Source organism: Cyanistes caeruleus, chromosome 4 (genome assembly GCF_971803275.1).
Source record: "Cyanistes caeruleus chromosome 4, bCyaCae1.hap1.1, whole genome shotgun sequence".
Lineage (NCBI taxonomy): Eukaryota > Metazoa > Chordata > Aves > Passeriformes > Paridae > Cyanistes > Cyanistes caeruleus.
Genome location: NC_141704.1, coordinates 34,852,462 through 34,865,050, shown reverse-complemented (window position 1 = coordinate 34,865,050; position 12,589 = coordinate 34,852,462). Strand labels below are relative to the sequence as shown.

The following is a 12,589-nucleotide window of genomic DNA, read 5'->3' as shown; positions in this document are numbered from 1 at the left end:
ACTCTCCAAAAAGGAATTTTACAAGTTCCACTCAGCTTTTATCCAGGGGATAGCAAAACGACAAAGAAACAAGCCCCACAACCGTTGGAATGAAGTTTTCAGCCAGGCGTTTCTGCCTAGCCTCGCACACTGCAGTGTCTTCTGGATGAGTGACAAGCCACAAATTATCTACGGAAATCACCTGCCAAGTCATCTCAAACGAAGTGTGCGCGGAAAGCAGGATGTGCTCGCTCTGGAGCGATTCACGGAGTCACCTCTGGCGGGCGCGGTGTGTGTCTGCCCGGCTGCAGCGGGGAGCTGCCGGCCCGCACCGAGAGCCGCGCCGCCGGGCGGGGCCCGGGAGGGACGGCGGGGCTCGCACGGGGCACTGCGGGCATCACAGCCTCGCCCACTCCCTCCTCACGGCCCCGGCTCTTCCCACCAGCCAGTGCCGTGGGTTTCCAAGAAAGTCATTCAGTCCATTGCAGTCAATTAATCGGAGCGAGTCGCACACCCCGTCTGCTGTCACAAGCCATTGGGAAGAGTTTCTGTAATCCTGCCTTTGAACTCCGCGGTTATTGCCGTTTACAATGGGTTTATTAGAGGCTTAATTGAATCGGTCCTGCTCGCGCTGCTCATTGCTAACGCGGCGGCCATTAGCGGCTGCTAATGAGGGAATCCAGAGGATTACTGCATCAATTATCAGGTTGGGTTGGGACCGCAGGGGCAGCCCACTGCGAGCTCCCGTGAATTCAGCTGGCAAGTGTGGCACAGCGAGCGTGCGGGAAACCGATGCGCTCAGAGGCTCCGACATCCCGGAGAAGCATCCAGTGCTTCATCCTCATGTGCTGAGCCTCAGCCCTCCGGCCTGTCATCCTCATCCTGCGGCGGCCGTGCTGGTCAGGGAAGGACCAGCACACCCCGCTGCCACCAGAGGAAGAAACATCTGCTTAAACGGAAACCACCAAGAGGAAGTATTCAAAGCCATGGGAAAAGATGTCAGATTACCATTTTCTTTCAAAAATAGACTTACTTTTGCTAGAAATGGCTGGTGGGGCCTTGTTTCAACAACCAGACAGGAAAGAATATTGCACGTGAAACAACACCGTGTGCGCTGCAGTGTGCACATCCTTACACATAATTCAGACAGGTAAGCATCCTCATATTGGGTTCCCCCCATCTTCGGAGAAAGGGGGAACTCTCCCCTAGGAGAGACAGGCTGTGTTTGGAGGAGAGGGAGGGAAGCAGTAATGATCTCCCACATTAGGAGGAGGATGCTACATGCAGCCAGGACCTCACAGCAGGAAGGAGGCATCAGTCACAAGCTGCCTCGCTGAGCATCAGCTCTCTCTAATCCCCGAAGGGGAGCAGGGGGCCTGACCCTGCCTGGCTGTGAACAAGTGCTGGGGATGCAGCACGGGTCGGCTGGTCTGTGCTTGCCAGGACCACGGGATGCTGGCTGCCCATCTGCTGCCTTGCTACACTGCCAAGTGAAAACAGGGAGAGATTTTTTTCCTTTTTTTTTTTTTTTCATTATTTTTCCTCTCCCATCTCCCTTCCCCACAGCTCATTTTTCTTCTGTGTTTCAGATAAGAGCATTCATGAGCAGAGTTAATCATCTTCAGCAGAGGTGAATATGGGGCTTTTGGGTTGCAGCAGACATTCTTGTGCTTGAGGCAGCTCCTTTGCTGCTCCTCCATGCTGATGTGCAGCCCTAGGAACCCTGCACGTGGAGACGCTGTGGAGCTGGAGGCAGGCTGCAGAGTGCCTGTGCTCCAGCCGGTGATCCCTCATGCCATGGGAGGCAGGGATACTGCTGCAGAAAGCAGGTCCAGCAGCCTAGTGGATATGGGGAAAGGAAGGGAAGAGGGGACTAGTGAGGGAAAGAGCAAGGAGGTGATCATGAAGTGGGAAGAAGATGACACTAGAGGGATAAAGCATTCCTTTTGGGGAGCCCTACAGAAACTGAGAAAATGGTGGTCCTTTTTGCATTGGGCATTTTCAAATGCTGTGACAGATTTAAAAAAAAAATATGGTGTGGAAAGTCAAGCTCTTGTTCTCCAGCACCACAAACTCATTCCCTTCTCTTTTCCTGGCTTGCAGTTGTAGCAGGAGACCTCTTTTGAAAGGTTGCCTGAGTGGGAGAGATTAACACACAAACACATCCTCTGCATGCTCCTGAGCTGGAGTAATACAGTAATTGGGGCTGCCAAACAATTTCTGGCTGGAAGACAAAAAGGCAGTGGAGAGGATGGCCAACCAACCACCAATGAAAGGACCACCTTCAAACAGTTGTGCCAGTGAAGGGAAGACTCGAGTAAAACAATGGGGGAGTGAATTTCCAGGCAATCTCTTGCTTCTTCACAAAAACCTGAGGAGTCACAACATAAAGGGAGGAAATTTTGTTTCTGCTCTGAGGGGTGCCAAAGCTAAGCAAACCCTGAGAGGCAGGAGGGCAAAAGCGGGGGCCACTGGAAAGAGGAGCTTGCTGGCAGCAGGAAGAATAAGAAATTATCAAATCTGGATCAAAATGACACTGGGAGAAAGGGAGAAAAACCCTCTTGCTGAGGTGGAGTAGGCTAATCATTAGCTCTCCCGAGTGGTGGAGGGGGAGGGAGTCTGCCGAAGGAACCGGTGGGACGATTACTTGGGGACCTGAGGAGCTAACAAGAGCAGTCATTTCCATTTCAAATGGAAAGGCGAGAGGAGATCAAACACATTTCACAGTAATGATCCGGAGCCTTTCCCTGAACACTGAGCCACACAAACGCTCAGGGTAATTGGAGCCACATGTAGCTAAGATGGAGAAGCTGAAATCTGCTCAAGGGGCCTGAAAGGTGGGGGGGAAACGTCCACAAAGCAAAGAAAGATAAAATCCCAACCTGCAACAAACAAACAGTTCTGCACTGGGCTCCCCACCCTCCAAATCGCCTACCACATGTGATCCATATGCATCAAGTGCCCTGCAAAATGACACCACCCTCCTCTTCCTTCGGCTCTCCAGAATCCATGGACACCTATTCCCAATCCCATGGGTGAATGAGCCTGTGAAAAAAAATTAAAAACTGGTAGTAAATAGATATTTGTTTTAAGCCTCAGTTTCAGATAATTATGGAATAAGAATGTCAGTAGAGCACAAGATGGGCTTGAGATCTTTTTGCTTATTCATCCATTTTCTAAAAAGACTAAGGTGACTTCTGTTTAGAACTAGTGAGGAATACTGATCAATTGCTAACTGCTTTAAAGTCCCTGATCTCCTGCTGAGACTGCATTTAGCTATTAAGTGGTAGTTTGATATGGTCCCATTCTTCCAACCTGGAAACCAGACTGAGATCCACCAGCCTATTTCAGAGGGAGACATCTGTTGTCACTTCATTTCATTGGGGTGAAAAAGAATGTCAGTTCCAAGGTCATAAATGCAGACTCCCTTACCAGCTTCAGATTTATGAATGTCCATCTAAGAGCAAATCCAAGTCCCCATCCCATTCTAGCAGTGCAAAAACCCTAAGACAACGGAGAAGTGTTTCTGTTGTAAAAAGTATGAAGGTCACTAAGCTTTATTTAACATCAAGTTTAGCATGTTTATTTATTAAATTAATCCAATTTTAGTTGAAAATGTGTGTCCCAGGTTAGAAAAAATTGCTGTATGGACAAGAGCATCCACAATGATGTCCAGCACCCCAAAAACTCTAAGCCCATCCTCCTCCTCCTCCTCCTCCTCCTCCTCCTCCTCCTCCTCCTCCTCCTCCTCCTCCTCCTCCACAGCCACCTTGGCCAAGCTGTGGCAGAAAACTAGGACTTTTCACTCTGGCAGCAGAGCCAGGGGCACCTTTGTAGAGAGGGATAAGAGCAGTCTGCAGAGCATGGAGTCTTTCTCCTGTTGGAGGCAGAAGCCCGCATTCTTCCTGCTGTACCCATCACTTAACTTATGCACAGCAGAAGGAAGAAGAGGAAAAGCAGTTTCTAAGGTAACGGCGCACCCAGCGCTTTGGGCTGTGCGGAAGAGAGCCAGCTGCTGCAAACAGCTGGGAGGCACTGGGCAGCGTGCAGGTGAGTGCTGTCCCTGGCAAGAAGCCCCAAGCAGCCCTGGGAAAACATGATGCCACACTGAACCAGCTGAAGGAAAGGCCCTGTGTGGGCTGTGCTCAAGTAAGCCCACGCTGTGGGGACAAGGAGGTGGGTCAGTGAGTTTGCTGGGCTCCCTGTGTGCAGGTTCAAGGAAACCCTCTTGGAGCATGCCAGTGTGGAGACTGATGGCAAATCCCACAATTTCCTCCCTCCTCCAACCAGGTTTTGAAGGCTGTTCATTGTCTCTGCCACCTGTCTTCTTTCCCACAATCCTATGTAGAATATTTGCCTCCCAAGAGATACTTCTAACCCTTGTAACCTGTCCTTTGCAATGCCGATCATCAGCATCAGCAGTCCTGGCTGGAAGAGTCTCCTTTAGTATCTACAGCATATAGAGGTGTGTGTATATGTGCAGGCTAGACACAGGTATGAACCCTGCGTGTGCCTGTGTGTGTGTGTGCATGTGTTCAGGGTAAATAGAGGTACACAACTCATATAGGCTCTGTGGCAGTGAGTGAAAGCCCAGACACTTATTGATGAGCTCATTTTGTAAAATACAGGCAGCAGAGCCTCTGTCTGTGCAGTACATGGGAGCACCTCAGCCAGCTGGCAGCCCCACCTTGTGCTGCAGCCAGCACCAACGCAGTCTTGCTTGATATTGAAACCATTACTCTTCACCATTCCCTCACCCTGTGCTGCCTCTTCATCCCCCAAGAAGCTTGGTGCTAAAATTATATACCCGAATAATTATTCTGTGGCTTGAAAACAATCTTCCTCCCTCACCACCCTTTTCTTTGACATGTATGTTTAATATCAAATTATTTATAACCCAGCCTCGCGGTCAAGCTTTTAATAAAAGAGCTGCCAGAGAGTTTTAAAAGCATCGTATTCACTCGACTAGCCGCGTTATGCTGAGTAAGGGCTGCAGGGCTTTAGCAGAAGGAGCCTTGCTGCTGAAAATCCCCCCAGTCCATGTGTGCACGTGTTTTGCTCAGTCACACTTTCTCTTGTTTTCTCCATGTCATTTGTTCTGTCTCTCCTTCTCCCTTTGCCCATCTAGATCTGTAGTTTCTGCCTGCCATCATGAAATACTGCCTGTACTGATGTCTACAAATAAAAGAATGATTAAGAAGGGATTCTTCAATGCCACATGGATTTTTTCTTCCCTAAGATTACACATAACCAAAGAGAGGTCAAAAATGAACGACTGGATCCTTTAAACCTCCCTCCTTCCTTCCTCAGCTTTATCTGCTTCCTTTCACTGCACTAACCTTTTCCTTCTCTAAAAGTATATATGCACGTATACATATTCCTCTCCCCCTTCAGCATGAAATATTGATGAATTCTGCTCCCCTAAATGAAGGTTTGTTGCAGAAGAAGCCTGCAGTTCATCTCCAGCAGGAGGAATGCAAATGTGTTGAAATCCTAGGAGGGATAGGACAGCAAAATACAAGGGCTGCTGCAGCAGCTGCCAGATCATGTTTGATTCTGCGCACGGGCACAGACAGTAGCAAGGCAGGAAAGCTGTGCCGACCCTCCTGGTTCCCCAAGCAGGAGGCAAAAACATGCTGCCCAAGTAGGGAGCTTATTTACACAGAAATCATGCCTTGAATTATAGGGGAGGTCCAATCTACTGTTAGCACAGATGTAAATCTGTGGCTAGTGAAACTAAAAGGGAGTTATTCCAGATCTACACTCCCATCAGGGGGGTTTATACATGTAGTTTTCCACAGTGCCTTCTGCCATCCCAGGCATCGCTGCACATGTCCAACTTCCATGGGCTCTGGCAGGAATAAAACATACATAACAATTTGGTAATCAGTCCCCTCTGGGTCTGATGTAAAAGACTCGCCCCCAGGGGATCTGAGCACTTGGAAGAAGAAAACCAACAACAACCCATAACATTTAGGGAGCTGTGCTTTTCTTTGCATCCTCCGAGGAACAAAGCAATGATGCCTGTTAGACTGTGTATGTAATTGGACTCTGAGTGCTAAGTGAGGAACATCAAAGAGGTGAGGATTGCTAACAGACCTCCAAGTGAAGCACTGTGGCTGTTCCTGAGCATTTTGCATTCAGGTAGGAAGAGATGGAGATACAAGGCCTTGAAAACCACTGCATACAGGGGTCCCAAACCACAACACTTTCCCTAAAGAGCTACTGACCCCTTTTTAAATGCTCTATCAACCCCTGCATCTGAGAAGGCAACCTATATTCTCCAGTAGGGGCAGAATGGTCAGGGTCAGGCAAGATGACAGTGAGAAAAGGCACATGTGGCCAAGAGTCTTTTCTCAGTCTTCCAAGTCACTGAAACATTCTGGTTTTCCCCCAGCCATAAAGTCATAGGGTGGTTTGTGTTGGGAGAGTTGGCTTGAAGATCATCTAGTTCCAAACCCCTGCTATGAGCAGGGACACATTCCACTAGACCAGGTTGCTCAAAGTTCCAACCAGCTTGGCCCTGAACACTTCCAGGGATATGAAACAGGGAGGTATGAAAGCTTCTCCTGCTACAGAGAGGAGTATAAAAAGAAGCTCTAATGCTTGGAATTAGTGCTGCACTGGCACCTCTAAACCTCACTGTCATCTGCATTACCTTCATTTTGGAGTGATTAAAGACCTTGGAAAATCCCCTTTGAAAGTCCCTCAGCCAGAAGCCAAACCCGGTGAAGCCAAACACGAGCAACATCAGCCAACCTGAGGCATGCCTGATGCTTGCTGCATACCTCAAGCGACCCTACCAAACTCACTGCCACACTACCTGCCCCAAGAGCCACAGCTTCTCTGCTGGCCTGGCAGACCCTTGCTGAAGCCAGACGTACTGGAAGATTTATGAGCTCTTCTCAGCATCACACACTCCCTGGTCACAGCCAGCCCAGGGACAGAACCATAAATCCCATTTCACAGATGAGAGGAGTGATGCACAGAGAGGTTGACTATTTCACAGTCAAATCTCCCATCCAGATCCCTGCTACCTTGGTTCCCCAGCCCTTCCCAAATCCTTTTGAGCATCCCAGACCCTTTTCAATGTGCTGCTCCCACACTACGACTTGTGGTGACGGTGATGGAGGGTGCCCATTGCTCCCCCTCCTTCTCCTCTGTGTACTGGCAGCTGAATGTGTTATTTTTGTCCCCAGTTCAGAGGCAGTTTCATGCATCCCACTGTGTGGCTTATCTTGTGCAATTAGCACTTTCCGCCATATCTGATAGGAGAGAAGGGCTCAGCTGCCCCTGATTAATTGCCAAGTATTTGCTTTCTTTTCCACTTCTGTGGCCTGGAATTAATTAGTTTATCCCTCTTATTCCTTTCATGGGCCAGAGCGTTCTCCTTTTTTTGTGCAATTATATATAATAGCAATGCTTGAAATCCCCTGGGGAACAGTTGAGAGAGGCTCTCAATGGGGAGGAAAGGAGCCTGAAAGCAAGGAGATTACTAAAGGTCATATGTCCTACAGCTTCCCTGCGGTCTTAAAATATATATTATCCTCTGACTCCAGCACAAATTCCTTCCCTGCACCACCTACCTCGCTGACTTATCCAGGTTTTTCAGTTAGTTAATGTCTGAACAGCAGGAAAAGATTGCAGACCTAAATCCCAAGTGTGAACAGGAGATGTAAAAGAACGGCCCCCCCTTGGCTGGACACCTTCAGGTGTTGCAGAAAACACAGACCTCAGAGCCCAGCAGGGACAATCTCACAATGCTTGCCTGGCCGCTATAAGGTACACGGCAATAGGAACACTAATTTAAAGGGGATGCTACAGTGCAGATACAGCTAAGCAGTCTCACAGTCTCTGGCTGAGGAGGATGACTCCTGTGGCTCACTCAAAAGCCAACCAATAGCACACTGCTGACTTGGGGGAAAGGAGGACAGAAGATATCCTTGAGCAAGACCATGTCCAGTTCCTCCCTTGCAAATGCAGGTGGCAATGACACCAGTGTTCACATCCCAGTCTTGTTTTCCTGAACAGTAAACCAGGAGTAAATGAGTGTGAAATGAGTTTGTCACTGAAAGCAAGCCTTGATCCTCTGGCCAAAAAGGGAAGACTGTTTTTTGATATTTTTTGAGTATCCCCAAGCCAGGTCTTCTCTAGACACTGCAGCCCTTGGAGAACAGTATGTGGGACAGTCCTCTACCTGGCATGAGGAAAAATCAAGGCATCAGGGAAGGGGTGAGGCAGAATTTCATCTAATGCCCTAACTGCTGGCAGTAGATCCATCTAAGGTCTTATTTATGGAGGTTTTTGGACCCATAATTGTTGTCTTCCTTCTTATCTTGTTCACACCCATTATTGGGCAATGCGCTCTTTACAGTCCACTCCATTTGAGTTGCTTCACTTACTGCATTTCTTTTCAAGCTGGTGTCAGATGGCTGTGTTTGACCCAACACAGCCTGAATTTCAGGTGGCTTTTTGGGTGTCAAGATTCCTGTGCATTAAAATTTTCATGCTATCTTACTTGAAGATAAGGAACCATGATGCAGCCAAGATGCTGCCCCCAGTTCTCAGGCTGTCAGGATGATTGTGGTTTCACCTAGCATAGGGAGGGAGGAGGGGATTCCAAGACAACCAAAAATTAGGCAAGTACTTGTTTTCCCCCCACAATACCTGCAGAGCTAAAGCTGTTCAGCTTTGAGTCAGAGAACAAACATCAGGCTGGCTCTTATGGGTGCAAAAGAGAAGGGATGATCAGGTAAGACAGTATACTTAAGACCCTGGTACCCTGTTTTTTGGATTGACATTTCTTTCTGCCAGCTCTCCTGCCTCTTCTCTCTACCTTTGGCTGTCTTAATTATAAGAAATGGCCAGTTGTCTCCCCTACAATCCTTTTGGGCAGACTAGAGGTGATAAACCTGTGGAAGGTGAAGCCTGTGCATAGGCATAGCCTGAGCTGCAAATCAAGAAGTGGCTGAGAACTGCAGCCAGGTGACACAGCATCTCCTACAGCTCTCCTCCCGCCCCTTTCTCTCCTTTTCCCTATCCTGACTTACAGCTCTGCCAGTTATGCATCATGGAGCCCTCTGAAGTGGCTCTGCAGGCAGGGTGTGAACGGAGCACAGACATGCCTGGGGATCTGCAACTGCATGGAGATACCTGTGTGTGCTAGGGAGGGGGGAATGGGCCAGGGGCTGGCCTCACACACGGTGTGGAGCTAGGAAATGTAACCATGCTAGGCAAATTACACACACACTTACATCCCTATCATTTGAATCATGGACTGCACCCTTCAGTATATACTGCATGCTCCAGAGAGCATCTGCTGAGCAAAAGGCATTAACATACAAAAAGGAGGGAGCTTGCTTTAAAGCAGCTGTATATATCCATCTAGAGTGTGTGCTGCAGTCAGTGAGCTGTTTCAGGTGAAATGGTTGTGTCTTTCTCCTTGGGAAGGCGCCTCAGTGAGCACTGCTGGGCTCTCCCTCAATTCAGCATGGTGTTGGGGCAGCAGCCATTTCCTTGCTCTCAGATTCAAAAGGACAAAAAGCATCCACACTTGTTTCTCATCCATTTGTTTCTCGAGAGGACAAGGTGAGGTAGTTTTTTGCCTTACTCTAGAGGAAGTTTTTCTAATGCTGTGGGACAGAGCTGGAGAAGATGTGTCTGTTTGGGGAGAGCAAGTTTTGCCAGTGGTCTGCTGAGGGGTCTAATACAGCCTCAGTTCCACAGGGACCTATGGGTTGCAGTCTCCAGCAGCAGGCACAGAGGAGACCCTTTTGCCTCTCCATATGAATTTCCATTTATACATGAAGACCTTAGATGTGTGTTCCGGTTCTGTTCCTTCAACACCTTCATCCCCCAGCCATGCTCTGCTGGTGTAAAATGGTCAGTCTGCCTTTTCTTGGGCAGTGCTACAGTCATTTCATACCTCCCAAACCTCTAAAGCTCTTTCCTTTATAATTAGGGGTGTAACTGACTTCATACGACGAGCTCTTAAATGGCAGGACTGCAAAACTGAGGAGGCTCTTCATCCCCCCAACTCTCCCCCACCCATCACAGCATCTGCAATGTGATTCATGCACATGCATCAAGCAACATTATTTTTTTTTTACCTTACAGTAATCCACAGCTTTACTAAGGTGGCACTCACAGAAGTGACTTAAAAGCAGACCCATAAAGGTCTCTCTTAATTACCTGGTAAAACATTTCATTTTCTATCTCTTTGTTTCACAGTTGTGAGTAACAACAGACAGGGAAGGTGTGCAACATACTGGCTTTGAATGACACGGGTGGCCAAGTGCCTGCTCATGACAGCTCATTCAGGTTTGCAGAAGCAGAGCAGAGAGGCACATGCATTCCTGCCTGCCCAGCTCTGAAACGGCATTTGCTGTTGCTGAGTGCCTGTACAAACCAAGCATTTTACAGGAGCAAACATTTTTTCAGCCTCATTTGAATGCAAAGCTGCCATCATTACACACATAAAGTAAGCATGCAATAGCCTCACAAGACCCCCAGTGGTGACAGAGTTCATTCCCCAACTTCCTAACAGCAAAGTCCTGCAATTTCAGTGTCAAACACTGCTCAAAAAGAATGTTAGAATCTCATTAGATCCTGGTTTGTTACTACACACTGTCTACCGCAGGTTCACCCTACTGGCTTCCATATAAAGTGTTGTTTTTGCTTACTTCTATATGTCTTCACTGGGTTTCCAGACATTATTAAGCATCTGACACAATCCATCCCAGAGGTAGCTGCATTTAGTTGTGGCTGAATGATTGCTGAATGTATGTAGTCTGCAAAGCAGTGTGTGATTCTTCAAGATGTCAGTCATCTTCATTAACATAAATAAGATACATTTCATTTTAGTCACTCTAAAATCATTGAGTCATTTATTGATGTCTCAGTAATTTATGAGCTCTGCATCTTTGCTGGAAACCTACCAGTGTGACTGGTTGTAGGAAGAAATGGGCACAGTAGAGAGACAGATCTCTGTCTGACTGAAGTTTAGCTATTTCTTCCATGGGCCAAAGGGTGACACAGACTGGGGTGATAACACTTGCGAGCCTCTCACTTGCAGTTCATACAGTTAGTGACAAAATGCCACTCTATTGGGCAGTGAGAAATGGTCACCTCATGTTCCTGTTGGTGCTGTGACTTATGGGCATCCAAAAACTGAATCCAATTCCCCTTTTTGCTGGCAACTTTAGCCCAGAAGTCAAAGGACTCACTAGAACAGAGAATGAACTTCCTTTTCCAAGAGATGGTCAGCCAAGAGAGGTGCACATTATCTTTGCTGTGCTGCAGCTGGAGCTTTTATCTGGAGGGGTGATGAAAGGGAAACGTGAGTCTCCCAGAGTGTCAGTCAAGCACTCTCATCAGTCTAATTTCAGTCAGAAATTTTATCAGGCAAGAGAACTGAGTGGGTTCAGATGAGCTCTGGAGAGGCATCCAGATCCTCTGCTGACAAGACAAATCAAAATGGGATGCCAGCTTGTCACAGTTCAGAGAGAAGAGGAGCCCTGCATCCTCAACATCACTTCAACAGCCCTCAGCTCAATGGTGGGATGGAGGATTTATCAAAAAAACAGGTCCAGATTCAGCATTTCTCACACTGGCCTCCTTCTGCCACATGTTTCAGATCCTCTCTACTCAGAAATGCCCAGCAAGTGTGACTATGAAGCCAAAGAGGAGAAGGGTGGAGAAGTCATGGCCTGTGTGAGAGTCAGCCAAGCTAAGTGTGATGCTGGGTTTGAACACAGTCGTTCCAGCCCTGGCCATGAGTCTTCCCTGGGACAGGAGGAGAAGAGCAGGACAGGTAGGATTCCCAGACCCCACACTGACATTTCTCACTTCCCCATAATCTCACCTCTGTCACCTCACTTCTGGGAGAGAGGCAACTTTAAAAAGAGGTTTTATCAAGCCCACCAAAGGGGGAAAGAAAAGGACCCCAAAGTGTAAATAAACTTATGTGCCTTAGTTCACTTATCTTAACCCTATTTTTTCCCTTTTCGTTCTGCTTCTATCATGTTTTCTTCTCTCCTGCCTCTCTTACTTTCCCCTCTCATCCCTTTCTGCCACCTTCCAGTCTTCTTCCTCATGTTTTCTCCTTGGAATTCCCATAGGGATCCTGCTCTGTTCACCGGCCAACAAAAACATCTGTCTCCTTTAAACTCTACTTTTAAACAGGTGTCATCAGTGTTTCAGTGACCAGTCAGAGGTACTTTGGCATCTTTTCCACCAGACTTCTCTGTGCCGTACCACCTCTTCCACACAGCCCACAGGAGCCAGTAGCATACCCAGGCACCCTTGGCCCTGAAGCAGAGGGAGGACATGGCCCTGTCCTCACTGTATGTTGTGGTTTTAAAGCACTAGTTAAGAAAATCACTAGAAAACTTTTTAATTTCTTGCTGTGAGATATGGATTAGGAGAAGGGCAAAACAGGCTTAAAACTTAAAAGGAATAAAGAAAGTTAATTAACAAAACAACAAGGATAAGAAACCAGAATAAAACCTCCAGAAACCCTTTTTCTTCACCACCCAACCATTCCCTTGTCTAATTGACAACATAGACACAAAACTTGGTGGTTAAAGCACTCCCAACTACATAGTAGCTT

General features: G+C 47.7%; 1 long non-coding RNA gene across 1 annotated transcript; it reads left to right on the top strand.

Moving 5' to 3' along the window:
* Positions 1 to 369: 369 nt before the first annotated feature.
* LOC147653558 (uncharacterized) lies at positions 370 to 5,380 on the top strand. The gene is made up of 3 exons (XR_015286438.1): positions 370 to 1,129; positions 1,569 to 1,609; positions 2,083 to 5,380. It is a non-coding gene; the product is annotated as an uncharacterized LOC147653558 (long non-coding RNA).
* Positions 5,381 to 12,589: the final 7,209 nt, after the last annotated feature.